Genomic DNA, 12,259 nt, shown 5'->3' on the forward strand with positions numbered 1-12,259 from the left:
AGACTTGATAAAACCAAGCCTAAGAACTTGTATTTGAATCTAAGTACCTACTCAAACAAAGCAGTTAATAGAATCACACTAGTTTGGAAAAATACCAATATACATATAGTTTTAAGAATAGAGGATATTTTTTTATCTGAACTTTTAATTCATTAATAGAACACTTCAACAGCAGGGGGATGAAAATATTTAGTACTCAAATTATTATAGAAATTTTTAACCAAATCTCAAGCCAAGTTCTCCAGTTTTAATTTGGAAAGTGAAGCCTTTATTATAATTTGGATGATACAAACCATCAGCTCTTTTAAGTTTAAACCAATGCTTCCACATTTAAAAATGTTTTTTTCTCATCTCAAATTTCTAAAGTATTCAAACAACACGGACATAATAGTTACAAATATTTACTAAAAGCTCTAAACTTGATTTTAAGAATCCATGTACACACAAGACTTGGCCATAGCTGTGTCAGATCAGTATAAGCTACTTACACCACCAACAAACCCTTTTCTCCATGAATGAGACAGAAGAATTGAGCGCCACTAACACTTTGTAGTTGGGCTTGTTTAATTTAGCGCCAATGCCCTGTTCCAGTTCCCTTTGGCAGCTGCATGAATGTCCCTGCCAAGCCAAAGGAAAGCAGGGGAACACATGTGACCCTCTATCTGTGCTGCTCAGGCCATCTTAGAGCAGAGGAAATGAGTATGAGAAAGAGAAAATATGAGAATGGGACAGAGTATGCGAAAACACAGCAGAGATGTTTTATAGCCTAGTGGGTGGGGGGAGATGCCAAAAAGAGAGCAGAACTACCCAGAAGGCACACAGTGATACTTCACCAATAAATACTCCTAATCCCCACCTATTTTTAATTTCCTTAACCAGAGGCAATATTTGTGTATTTGCAAAAGAAATCCAGTTCCTTCAGAATGTTTTCACAAACAAACTGCTGGCATCCTGTGACAAGACTGAAGAACACTTTATGTTACAAAATATTTGGTCTTCTTTACTCGTCCTGGATTTTTCAGTAATGAAACAAAATTGCTTATCTGTGCATTCATTGCTCTTAACTTTGGAAAGATCCATCACAGAATCATAGAATGTTAAGGGCTGGAAGGGACCCTAAAGACCATCTCATTCCAACTCCCCTGCCATGGGCAGGGACACTTTCCACCATCCCAGGGTGCTCCAAGCCCTGTCCAACCTGGCCTTGGACACTTCAGGGATTGGGCAGCCACAGCTTCTCTGGGCAGTCTGTGCCAGAATCTCAACTTCCTCACAGTCAAGAATTTCTTCCTAACATCTATGTAGCCTAAATTTACCCTTTTTCAGTTTGTACCCATTACTTCTTCTGTTGGATCAACTTCCTGAAAGTTCTTACTGTGGAAAAACAATGGTTGCAATGCTTACCCTCTGCTCAGCAAATTTTAAAAATATGTATTTATATAAAAATATATTTCTGTATGTATTAATTAAATTATGTACATATAAAATTAATAAATAACATTTTATATATAAGTAAAAAAAAAAGTGATCCTCCCTGCTGCATTAGCATTTCTTTTCTAAAAAGTTTTCTTCCAAGTACATCCAGTACCTGCTCTTGCCACACTTCAGTCCTTACAAAGAAATGTTAGAATGAAAATGATGTTTTCCCAAATCCACTGCTTCCTAAGCAACTCTGAGCAGAAATAGGGTTGTCTTTTTTAATCCCTCCTTTGTAGTTGTAATTTTGGCTTTTAAAAATATCCACGAAAGTATTGAAGTGCCACTGCAGATTTAAAAAAAAACCTTTTCCACTACCACCTCATGCATATTTAGAAACACTTTGCAACTGACTTCTTTTTAAGAAAGCGCTTAAAGAAGCTGTTTTATTTCCCTCATCATTGTAATAGCCTCAGTGAGCGGATGCTGAAATGGAAAGCTCTCAGCACACAGAGTGTATTTACAGAGACAAGCTTGGGAAGCTTACCAATTACAAAACATTACCAGTGAATGCAAATAACACCATTCAGAGTAACTTGGAGGGTTCCAAACCACTGATAACTATCCTCAGCTCAGATAAAACTAAATACACAAGTTAAATGGCATCTTTTTGATCAGGCAAAGAGGTTCCCTCTCCATATCACTGAATCACATGCCTATTTACATTTCTTAACTGCAAACACAGGCAGAAGAACATCACTGTTATGGCACACACCAGCACAAAGCCCCCAAACAAAAAAGAATATGCAGTCATATGAGCTTTCCTGTCCACACAAGCACAATGATTGTACAGATGGACGGCAACCAAATTAAATATTCACAACACAGACTGAGTTTATACCAGCAGCCTTTTAATTTCAGTTCCACCATCCTGCTGAGGCTCTTCTGAACCATGAGAGCCCATTTTCACCCTGCCCAAGGCGTGTGTTCTCACTCCTCACCCTGCTGGCACTGGGGCTCCCTGAGCCAACTGGTTACAGGTCAGATGGATGGAACAGGCAGAGAACAACTCAGTTTCCCTATCTTGTGCTGCCTTCTGTTGCTTTAGCTCTTTCCTGAGATCCCCATGGAGTCAGCCTAATGCAGGTCTGCACTGGGGCTGCCTGACTGCAGCAGTGCTGGGTAAGAGCAGCTGCAAGGATGGTGCCTCATTTCACTGCAATTTTTTCTCCCTCCCTACCAGCAACAAAGAAACATAGGCAGGAGTAGGGGACACACATACATCAAAAATGTAAATCCTTTTAGCCAAGCATCTCTTCAAAATAAACATCAGCCTTGGCTTCCTTAAAGACTTCAAACCTTAACTGGCAACTCAATACCTTTCCTTTAAAAACTTGCAAATGGTCCAAATGTGACATCCCAAAATCTGCAATTTTTAGAGCAACTGCAGTAAGACAGCAGCTTTTGTTTCAAGCTGGGATACAGGCATGTGCTGAACAGTGCATGCAGTCACTCTGTGTGCACATTCATTTCACTTGCACATGTAAGCACGCCTCCAGGGTTTGGATTTGGAAAGCAAGAATGTAAACAGAAACATTTCTGAAGTATAGCTGGCAGCTTGTGTTTCTGTGTACACTTTCAAATCTGGAAGGCTGCCTGGAATAAACAGAATCAATTATGTTCTTCGACAGTAAAAGGACTGTAATTTTAAGGGAATTCTAGAGACATGTTATTTAAACCAAACTAAGGGGACATGCAAACACTTCAAATGAACACTTCATCACACCTGCAATCCCTGACCTTCCTAAAGCACCATAAACATCTTTCCCCTGCCAAAAGCTTAGGGACATCTGGACTAGTGCAAAACAATCTCTAGTTTTGAGATTCCATTCAAAAAGAATAAACATGAGGGAAGACATCCGGAAGATAAACATACCTGCCATAATACAGATTCCTACTTGCTTCCAGACACAATTAGCATATGAATGCTAATTTATATAACTATTTTCTTATAGGATAGAAATTAGCTATCATCTGATGTAGATGGTATAGTTCTTTATTAAGAATATGAGATTCCAAGCTTAGAAAATTTGGTTTCAGTAAACTATGACAGTTTTACTGCCTCACAGATGAAGACACTCTGCATGTCAGGGGGGCAATCTAGGAGAAAAAAATATTATTGTTCACTTTAGCAGACATAGTTAAGGCTGTCTGTCACCAGCACAAGCACCTACAGTTACTCTTGAGGCTCCGCAAGTTCTTCCCTCTTTAAATTACCAACTAGCAAGAAATGTAGTAAGCATACAAGGAAGCAAGAAGTGCACTGTGCTGTAATATTGTATTGAAGTATAAAGTATGGGATGCTTATGCAAAGAGGTACACACATCCCAGTGACTGAGCACTGAATAATCTGCACTGCTGTACACATCAGCCAGTGTTTCAAAACTCATTCAAAAGGACAGACTAAACACTCAATACAATTTTATCAGCCCACGTTTGAAATTGAATGAGTCATTCAGCAAACTGCTACAATTTAATTGAAGTCCATTAGTTTTTCCAGTCACAAGACAAATCCCATTACACTGTTTTTACAGACAGGATGTAGCAATGTTTTATAATATTTTGTGGCATTTTTGGTATCAGAGAGCTGCTCATTAGGATTTGTGTCTGGATTTGATTTCTTTTCCAGATAGAAGTTTCCTTTAGACTCCTAGCATTGCCTTCTATTCATTTAAGAATCCAACAATTTATGATTCTGATTTACTGTGCACTCATGTGTAGGCTAAATGATTTTCCTGATCCTCTATCACACTGACAGAAGTATCAGTTACAGGTATGACCCCAAATAAGCTTTTATGAAGTACTGTGGAATCCCCAAAACAGAAGCTCTGAGTTTGTGCAAATAGAAGAGTTCCTGGAACAGGAACAACACTTTTCAGAATGCAAGGGACATTTCAACCTCTCTAAATGCCAAAATGTTTTATTCTCACCATCAGACAGATCAGGCACTCTAAAACATGAAGAGAACTGGGCAGAGCTGTCTGTCTAATCTTGCTGCTGTCCAAACCTGCTGTGTGGTGACAGTAAGACTGCCCCAGACTACGTATTTTGAGTACTGTCCTTTTGTTCTTCCTGTTTGTCAAGCTGGCATTCTTCCAGAATCCAGGAAGACTAGTACAAAGATGTCTGAAACTGTCCTCCATGAAAACATTATTAAACACAGATGTAACTGGTAAAAATATTGCCTTGTTCAGAATAGAAAACAGCAGACTGTTGCATTGCAGGCGTGTCTTATTTCATATGCATTGCTTTCGTCCTTATTTCCCAGAAAACGTGCAGATACCCGGAACTCCTTATCTGATGGCAAACAGCAGCCCAAGGGAAGCAAACAGGAGGATCTAACACCATCAAAAACATCACAGCATTTCGTTTCCTTCAGAAGCAGGCAACTATTTATAAACACTACTGATTATATTTGTAGTTACCCATTTCTTCCATCCTTCAAAAACAGTGCTGAGTACATTTGCCTTATTCTAGACAGAGCTAAAGCCCTTTAAAATTATTGGCAACATCTGTAGAATAACAGTACTGCTGAAATAGAAAATTGTTCTTTCCTGTGAATGCAAAACCTCACTAGAAACTACTGAAAAGCAGTTTCACTTTAGTTAGATATGAGACTATGGGGTAGCTATGTTTCAGAGTTGTTCTCTTTAAAGTTATCATACATCCAGATTTTTTTTCCAGAATACAATACTCTCCTAGTGACTTTCAGGTACTATGACTAAAATTAATGGTGAGGTCATCCTGAAAAAAGATGAACTCACTAGAAAGTATTTCCCAAGAGGAACTATTCGTGTTATGTTGCTGCAGGATCAAACAGCTGAAACAAATCCAAGATGATCAGTTTAAAAAGATTTACTATTGCTGGAGTATTTTTTTCCTCTCCAAGTGAACCAAAAGACCTTTGTGAATTTTAATTCTGAAATCCCCTTGCTCGCCCTCCCCTATCCATGCAGGCACAGTGTTTATAGCTTCCCTCACTGTCTGGGAGCCATGAAAACAGGATCACGAGAAAGAAGCATTTTCAAGTTGCTGGTGACCTCCAGAACTCCCACTAGTGCCTTCTCCCTAGGGATCCCATGACATACCAAAGACAGAATATCTGTCCTAGAACATTTTCTTCCAGCTAAAGGCAGAATTTTTTCTCTTTGTTAAACAAAGAAAAAGCCTGGAATTAAATTTTCCTTTTCAGTTCAAAATCATTCAGTAATTCCACCTCTAGCTCCACCTCAAAGGACAGGATTTTATCATTTATAGAGGACGAACAGTCATAAAACACAAGAAAGAATTAGAAAAGCAACATATCATCTCTTTACACTTCACATATCTGCTTACTCATTATTTCAGCAATTAACTTGGCTTGCTGTGTAGCAGGATGAGAATTACCTTTCCACCTCTGTGCTGCTCTTCCACGGTAGGCTGTGAGCTCTGAAGGTCAGTGAGCAGCACCCAAATTCTTTCAAGCTGTTTAAATCAAAAGCTTTAAAGTTTGGCAATAAAATCAGACCAACATGCCATTTTGTACCTATAGAAATAAGGTTTTCCCCTGATTACATGTTTTGTTTAATTGTACATTTCAGATGGCTGACATTGTTTTATGTGAACATCAAGAAGAACATGAAGCCAAAGCACACCACAAAACCATACTCTTCTCTTTGCTGCAAATATTAGTGGTTTCAATGTCAGCTTTCACATGCAGTTCTGCTTTTGGAAATTAGAGCCAGATGATGTAAACAAAAGTTTACTCTAGACTTTAACTAATGAGATCACGTTTGAAAAGTAACAAATGCTGGTTACATAACTAAAAAAAATATAGAAAATTCCACCTTAAACAATGCTGTTTACTTTTCTTTCCATGTTTCTTCCCATCCTCCTACTTTCCTGGGATATTTGGAATGCAGACAGTAAACAGGATCTTTAAAAACAGGAAGTGCTGGCATACAGACAAGGAACCAGAGCAGAGTTAATCCAGGTGTTCTGCGCTCCAGCCCAGTCTGAATCCCCACACAACATAAGCAGCTGGGTAGCAGACCTGTAACTCAGATCCAGGGCATTTCCCACTGCTGATCTCCCCAGATTTGTCACCTTGGCTTTTAGAAGTTGCTGCAGCACAATGAACCTCCAGTTGCACTGAGGAAAAGGAAAGATTTCCTCTCCTAACTGTCCCTACCCAGAAAGGCAGGGAAAGAACTGCAATAAAACTCCGGAGGTACTGCAAACCTCACACAGCTACGCTTGCCTCCCTAACACAAGCAACCGTGTCAAGAGGGCTCAATTATTAATTTACATTCACCTTTACACAGAATAGTCACCCTGTGAGCCCTTTCTTTACTAAGAAGCAGCTGAAAAAGACATCAGACTCAGACTGACAGTATCTTGTTTACTTCCCACATTACATTTCTAAGGATGCACTCTGGCAGAAACTGTAAATTGAGATAAAGTGTTTCTGCTACTGTTTCTGTTACTCCAGACCCTGAAAGTAACCAATTCTGGTGTAAAACCAGAAAAAGCTTTTGGAGTGGCAGTGGATTGCACCATTCTTGCATCTTCACAGACTTTTAATAGTGAACAGTGAATTGGAGACAGAAGTTTCAGTTCTTTAATCCAAATATAAATTAGCTTTCCATTTATGCTATCTTCACAGACTTCTGTAGCCAAATAGTACTTAACAGGAGCATGGGTTTAGTCTGCATGGACTTACTGAATTCAGTTAGCAGAAATCATTATCTTTTATTTACTGGCAAACAGAGGTTAGCATGCAACTTTGTTTTTGTTAGAGGATTTGTAAGGAACCACATGCCTCAGCAAAAGCCATGGAAGTAGGTTGTTTTATTTTTCTTTTTGTTTGAACTCCTCAACTGAAAAACTAAAACAATGCTTTCTCCACTGAGCTACTCCTTAGCTCCCTTTTCAAAACCATTTGTTGAGCGAAGGAAGTTTGTAGCAGAGTTAACACAAAGGCACAGCCAGTGTAATGAAAAAATTCAATTCTGCAGCTAAATACACTTGTCCCATAAAGACCTGAAACTCACACAGTTCTTAGCAGGTTATCCTCTACAAAGACACGTGGAATAAGACAGCAGCAAACAAATCCGGTTCCGTGCAAACCCTGCCCTGTGGAAGCTGCTGTCTACTTCCACACAAGCTACAATCACAACAGGAAAATACCACAGCTTTTCAAGGATTAGTCTGAAATTAAGTCCTACTCCCTATCACTTGTTTGTGATACAGTCAATGGTGATTAACTAAATATTTATTTAGCAGTAGATGATAACCCTGCTGAGAGGTAAACAGCAACATTTTTCCATAAAATATTTTCAACAGATCAAAACTGTCCTGCCTACTCCCCACACCAAGAGGGGATAATATTCATCTGCAAAGAATTTGGCACCTCTAATTGTTCTCATCAGGCTTCATCTCCCTAAAGGTCACAGATCACATAGGTGTATTGCACCTAAGCACATAGGATAACTGAGCCTTCTATGTGAAACAACACTGCAGGACTAAATTCCCAATTTGTAAACTTATCTGACTGCTTCATGGAAGTTACAAAGAAAACAAAGTTTCTCTGAAACCTCAAGGAGCATTTATTCTTGTTGTAGCTGTTTTTCTCAGCATTTACAGGTTGGATACTATAATCATGATGCTCAAGACATCAGTACATTTGCATTTGTGTTCAACAAGAGCAAACAAACATGATTCACTGTGATTGTGTGTGTCAGTAGGCCCTGCATGCTCCAGCCTGAAGCACAAAACCAGCTCTGGTAAACTGGGACACGGTTCCTCAGCGTCCTTAATCAAATGTTTATCATTCCTGTACATGACTGTTAGAAGCATCTGTTATGATTTGATGTTAAAGTTCCCTGCACAAATTAGGCTACAAATGAGACCAAATACCTGTTCAACAATATTCTGCCACATTAAGTGTATAAGGGAGAGAGGAAGAGAGGAGCGAGAGAGAGAGAGAGTGTGCAAGCAGGAGAGTCACCACCATGGATCCTGCACTGTCCTGTTGGTCCTCCAGTGCCCAGGGCTTCTTCACAGTGGTGGTAGAATCCCACCTGGATAACTTCCAGTCAGCATAAGAAGCTCGAATGGTTTTTGGTTCCACATTAGCATGAGAGGCAAGAGTAGGCATGGTTTTCTGGTTCCTCATTAGCATGGGGCAGAGTGGGAGTGGTTTTTGGTTCTTCATTAGCATGAGAGGCGAGAGTGGGTGTGGTCTCAATTGTACATGGTCAGGTCTTACTTTGGTGGTCATTAAGGGTCTGCTCTTCAGGTCATACAAGGCACACATCCCCTAAAGCCAAGTGTCCTCTTTGTGACCACACTGCTTGGCTTGTGCAGTTACACACTTGCTCTAGAACACACCACAGTGGGGCATTGCTGTGAAAAGCATCGCCTTTGGTTAGAACTGAAACTGCTCATTCTTGTGGCTCATGCAGAGGCAGCTCTGGTGCTCTGCAAGAAGTTTCACCACTGAGCAAGTGTTTAAGGCAGATGCTGCAAATATTATTACCCCTTTCCTTACAGCATCTGCTCTGCAAACCATGTTGTGCAACACAAGCACGGTAAAGCGTGCGGTTACTTAGACATGAAGCTGTGTGCTGTGCATCCCTTTACTCCTCTACTTCAAGCTGTAACCCAAAATGTTTCTCTAACAAGGTCAGCATACCAGCAATTTGTGGTTGATGCATCAGAAAGAAATGGCTAGTCTTTGTCAAAATAGATAATGTTTGTAGCGAACATGAACTTCCCAAAGATGTGACATAAGCTCATAGTTATTTAAGCAGTGACTATCAGTCACATCTCTGCAGTAGTTTAAGGATTTCCCAGCTTCCCAGTTTAGAAAATCACTTTCATATCCAGATTAAATGGTTTGAGACTAAGGCACATGCAACCTACTACTATAGTCAGAGCTCTGTAAGAAGGACAGATTAAATTGAAAGGTCTTTATTTTAAAAAAAGGCCAAAAAGGTACTGGTAGTAATCAGTCACCACTATTGAGAGAATTTTACACATTTGCACAAAAAAGGAAGTATTTTTTAAATGCATGGATGGTTCTTTGGAAACATTTCATTAATGTTTTTGTAGGTGTGTATGTTCCAAAAGACTGAAACCAGTTTCCAGCCTGGTGAAGTTTAATGGTGGAATAGAACAGAAGACCACAAAAGCTCAAGTGTTTTGGATTTCATTTCCACCCATTAAAAGAACACCAATTAGGGAAGCGTATCTATCTCGCAAAGCATCTTTTTTGTTGTTTAAATAAATAACCTGCTCATATACCAGAACAACAAGAGACTGCAATCTATAATCATGGTTACACTTCTCATATCTCCCTGAAGCTGTTTGTGATACTGTGCTATCTGCTGATGTACAATGAAAAACCTGGAAAAGAGGTGATGAAAGAAGACTTGAAGAGCTGGATTACAAAGCACTTTGACAACATATTTAAGAAGTTTCCATAGTCAGGAATAGGTTTTGCTATCCTTTTCTTTATATATAAACTCTGCCGTTTTATTGCCTGTTGGCTTCTGTTTTCATCTTTATCTCTTGGTGGTAGTTTTTGCCATCTCTCCTGAACTGAAAAAACATTCCCAGCTGGAGCTATCTGAGATCAAGGCAGTGCTGCTGAGCAGTGATAACAACTTCAGTGCTTTATCCTCCATTTCAGAGCAAGTTGAAGAGGAAGGCAAGTTATTAGAATTTTAGATGTTCAACCTTAGTTGAACACAAGCAAAAGAGTTAATCTCTACCTTCTCAAATAAAATGTTAAAATCAATTTAAGCTCTTTCTTTTAACTAGCAATCTCTTTTCCAAAACTTCATGTAACTGTATGTATTTATCCTCTCCAATTACAGAATTACAATTTCATATGTTGTCATTTTACACTAAAATACAAATGCAATTTAACACAAATTAAACTTTGTAAAAAACTTGCTAGACTGGCAGCGGAAGTCACAGGCACATCCTCAATTATACACCACAATCAAGACTATTCCAGATGTCTGGTTGTTGCTTAAAAATTAGCTCTTACACACCAGAGGCTTTCTTAGGACAAGTGCTCTTTTACTGTACTTAACACGTTAAAATCGAAGATTTCAGAGGTAACAGCATGAAACTGCAAGAAGATAAAACACAATATATCTATCACTTCACTCCCACCAGTAGAGACTGCCTTGATAAACTGGTAAGTGGAACTGGTTGTTCAACATCCACAAAAGCAGAAGAGCAATTTTCAGTGTTATTAGTATCACTTCCACTTTTATTATTAGTCACAGCATTTCCTGATTATTCTCTAAAGAGCTGGAGAGCTGGGAATTAAAAAAAAAAAAAAAAAAAGAATACTAAGTGGTATGTTTTAGACTCTAAGCAGTTTAATGACACCACAGGCATATTGTGGAGTATTTGGAATGGTAGTTTTGACTTCCCTTTTCCCAGAGGAAGTTAGCTCTATCTAGAAACTTCTTACGTTAGCACTATTAACTTCCATCTTTCAAACTGTGCCTGTAGTTAAGAGCCAAGTTAAGTGTTTTCCAGATTTAATGAAAAGTATCTTAATGGCACAAGCACCAAAGCTGGATCATAACATTCCTTGTCACAAAAGCACATTTACTGAGTTTTGTCAGAAATGAAACTGAGTAGTTTGAGAAAGAAACAATTCCTCTCCACTCTGCTTGCCTGGTAAACAAGCCTTTACCCCTCTGCTCATTCTCCCTCTTTTGCACTTGTATTTTCAAGCACTCCATATTTAGTTTGCCAACGTCTTTGCAGAGATCAAACTCCTCACTTTTCCAGCAAGTCAGATGTCAAAGTCCCAAGGTACTGGAAATTTTGTTCTATTAGATTCAGATCACAGAACATGCATATATTTTTATTTATGGCTGATTAGTCTCAGATGAAATGCTGAATCTTGAACATTTTCCTTTCAGCAATGTTCAAAGTTTCTTGCATTTTGAGGATGTTCAAAAATTTCTTTCTTTGTTGACAATCTTTGCTGATTGCTAAGAGAAGGACTAAGGTTGCAACAAGGAGTAATTTTATATTTAACAATTCAGTGTCTTCTGCAAGGATCCACTGCTAAAGAGCTGACAGATAGGGCCACTTTTCCAAGACAACAAATGTAATTTCACCAGAAAATTCATGTTTTTGGAAGGAACGGGACCCAATTTAACAACAAGAGTTAAAAATCAGGAATCAGAATATGTCTTGGAACATATTGGGCAAGAGTCATTCATCACCATTAACTGCTAGATTAAGTATTGGCAAAAGACTAAGAAGTATGAAAAAAAGAAAAGCAGTGAACTCTTAATGACAGATAAGTTTTCTGACATGTACAATCTAGGAGGCAACCATCCAGCTTTCTTTTCTGTTGGAGAAAAAATGACCCAAGGGATGTTTCTCTACCTTTCTTTGCTGCAAAAAAGGGTCAGCATATACAGATTTATTACAATAAATGTGACTCAGCTGTCTCAAAATTTCAGGGAATTTACAGTCAGTTTTAGTCAATTCAGTAAGTCTCCTGTGCTCAACAAATTTGCTTTGTGGTTCACAACCCTCAAGAGCTACATTTGTAAATGTTTCTTTAATCAGAAGGTGTAGGCAAAACTGCCAAGGTTTTTCTGCATCAAAACCCTTGAAGGTAAGCAAATTAAAGCAAATATGTTAACGAATAGACAAAAACCCCAAACAACAAACCCCAGTCTCTTTGGGATTTATCTAACCCTCTACTGATGAAAAGCAACAGGACATGAAACCAGAGATCACTGAACCTAAAGCTGTA

The 12,259-nt window shown here is 38.8% G+C and overlaps 1 protein-coding gene across 4 annotated transcripts in view; it reads right to left on the reverse strand.

Moving 5' to 3' along the window:
• PIK3CA (phosphatidylinositol-4,5-bisphosphate 3-kinase catalytic subunit alpha) overlaps window positions 1–12,259 on the reverse strand; it is a 41,763-nt gene that overhangs the window by 25,475 nt on the left and 4,029 nt on the right. The window contains exons 1-2 of one of the 4 annotated variants that reach the window (XM_014254452.2): window positions 6,303–6,979; window positions 5,863–5,940 (exon numbers count right to left, since the gene is read on the reverse strand). The exons of 1 other annotated variant lie outside the window; for it this stretch is intronic. The gene's annotated coding sequence lies outside the window, so the exon portion shown is untranslated. Of the gene's footprint in view, window positions 1–5,862; window positions 5,941–6,302; window positions 6,980–8,373; window positions 8,600–12,259 lie in introns of those variants that run through there. 2 more of the 4 variants (XM_014254454.2, XM_014254453.2) reach the window with 2 other exon arrangements.

The sequence above is a fragment of the Pseudopodoces humilis genome, chromosome 11 (assembly GCF_049639895.1).
Source record: "Pseudopodoces humilis isolate 2021_Gansu_Grassland_sample_001 chromosome 11, ASM4963989v1, whole genome shotgun sequence".
Classification (NCBI taxonomy): Eukaryota; Metazoa; Chordata; class Aves; order Passeriformes; family Paridae; genus Pseudopodoces; species Pseudopodoces humilis.